Source organism: Nicotiana sylvestris, chromosome 7 (assembly GCF_000393655.2).
Source record: "Nicotiana sylvestris chromosome 7, ASM39365v2, whole genome shotgun sequence".
NCBI classification, from domain to species: domain Eukaryota; kingdom Viridiplantae; phylum Streptophyta; class Magnoliopsida; order Solanales; family Solanaceae; genus Nicotiana; species Nicotiana sylvestris.
In genome coordinates this window covers 145073694-145076439 of record NC_091063.1, presented here as the reverse complement: position 1 = coordinate 145076439, position 2746 = coordinate 145073694, and positions in this window count along the sequence as shown.

Genomic DNA, 2746 nt, shown 5'->3' with positions numbered 1-2746 from the left:
GCCAAGTCCCTAGGTAGCTTGGCAGGATTTACTTCTATAGCCATCTTAGGCATTTAAAATTTCCTATAGTTTCATTTTAATCTTTACTTATTTCAAAATAAACGCTCGATTCATCGAGCCCTGTTTTGTCTGAACCATTTCTCAAGTTTTAATCAAATGCATTTGCTCTTTAATATTCACTACTATCTTTACGAATTTTCTTTCTACAATGCTATTATTACTTTTCCTAATGAACCAGTGACTGTGACATGTAATGAGGCAACACAACATGAGAATAGTGACTCAGAGGAAGAAGATGTGATACCCGAGGAAATTGTCAAAGAAGTTGAGAATTTTGAGAACAAACCTAAGTCCAACCTGGACGAAACAAAAATAGTAAATTTGGGAGACACCAAGACCATCAAGGAGACCCACATCATCATTCACTTGTCACCAGAAGAGAATGAAGAGTACATTCGTTTCCTAAAGGAGTATGAGGACATTGTTGCCTGGTCATATGATGACATGACCGGTTTGAGCACTTCCATAATGGATCACAAGTTGCCTACTAATACCTTGTGCCCGCCAGCCAAACAGAAACTCAGAAAGTTCAAACCAGACATGAGCTTGAAAATCAAGGAGGAAGTCACCAAGCTGATCAAAGCCAAGGTTCTCACAGTGGTTGAATATCCAACTTGCATTGGTTAGCCAACATTGTGCCAGTCCCGAAGAAGGACAGGAATGTTAGAGTATGTGTTGACTATCGGGATTTAAACAGAGCAAGTCCCAAGGATTACTTCCCATTGCCGAATATACACATCCTGATCGATAACTCTGCCAAGCATGAACTCCAATCCTTTGTAGATTGCTTCGCAGGTTATCACCAGATTTTGATGGATGAAGAAGATGCAGAGAAAACAACTTTTATTACACCATGGGGTGTATATTGTTACAAGATCATGCCATTCGGTTTGAAGAACGCTGGAGCCACTTACATGAGAGCCATGACAACCATCTTCCATGATATGATACACAAAGAAATGGAGATGTATGTGGATGATATCATTATCAAATCCAAGAGGGCCATAGATCACATAGCAGACTTGAGGAAGTTCTTCGACAGGCTAAGGAGGTACAATATGAAGTTGAACCCCGCAAAGTGTGCATTCGGGGTTCCCGCAGGGAAGTTATTGGGATTTATTGTCAGTTGTCGAGGGATCGAGCTAGATCCGTCCAAAGTCAAGGATATTCAGGAGTTACTACCACCTAAGAGCAAAAAGGATGTGATGAGCTTCTTAGGGCGTCTCAACTATATCAGTCGCTTCATAGCACAGTCCATAGTCATATGTGAACCCATCTTCAAGATGGTAAGAAAGGATGCTGAAACTAGCTGGACCGCGGATTGCCAGAAAGCTTTTGAAAAGATCAAGGAGTACTTGTCCACACCACCAGTTCTGGTCCCGCCAAGACCAGGATGACCTTTGCTATTCTATTTGTCTTTATTGGATGGAGCTTTCGGATGTGTTCTGGGACAACATGATGAGACAGGAAGAAAGGATCAAGCCATATAGTACCTGAGTAAGAAATTCACGCCTTTTGAAGCACGATATTCTCTACTTGAACGTACTTGTTGTGCTTTGACCTGGACAGCTCAGAAATTGAAGCATTACTTCTGTGCCTACACTACATACCTCATATCCAGGATGGATCCTCTGAAGTATATATTCTAGAAACCCATGCCAACTGGTAAGTTGGCTAAGTGGTAAATATTACTAAGTGAGTTCGATATCGTCTATGTAACTCAAAAGGCGGTCAAGGGACAAGCATTGTCAGATCACCTCGCTGAAAATCCGGTGGGAGGAGAATACAAACCCTTGAAAACATATTTTCCTGATGAAGAGGTATCATTGGTAGGAGAAGACATTACTGAAGCATATGACGGTTGGAAGATGATCTTTGACGGAGCCGCAAATTTGAAAAGGAGTAGGCATTGGAGCAGTTTTGGTATCAGAAACAGGTCAGCATTATCCGGTATCTGCTAAACTCTGATTTCCCTGCACCAATAACATGGCAGAATATGAAGCCTGCATACTAGGGCTAAACATGGCAGTCGACATGAATATTCAAGAGTTATTGGTGATCAGTGATTCATATTTGCTTGTGCACCAGGTACAAGGAGAGTGGGCCACCAAGAATTCCAAGATATTACCATATCTGCACCATATGCAGGAATTGAGTAAGAGGTTCATAAAGATAGAATTTCGACATGTGCCTAGAATTCAGAATGAGTTTGCCGACGCATTAGCCACTTTGTCATCAATGATACAACATCCAGATAAGAACTATATTGATCCCATTCTGGTAAGGATCCATAATCAGTCGGCCTACTATGCTCATGTCGAGGAAGAAGCATATGGAAAGCCTTGGTTCCATGACATCAAAGAATACTTATCAAAAGGAGAATACCCGGAATATTCAAATCACACTTAGAAACGCACGCTCCAGAGATTGTCAAATCACTTCTTCCATAGCGGAGGAAACTTGTACAGAAGAACTCCTGATTTGGGTTTACTAAGATATGTCGACGCAAAGGAAGCTTCTAAGCTACTTGAATAGATATATGCTAGGACCAGTGGTCCACACATTAATGGTTTCGTCTTGGCTAAGAAGATACTCAGGGCAGGTTACTTTTGGATGACATGGAGACAAATTGCATTCAGTATGTCCGCAAATGCTTTGCATACCAACATGATAAAAGTGCCGCCAA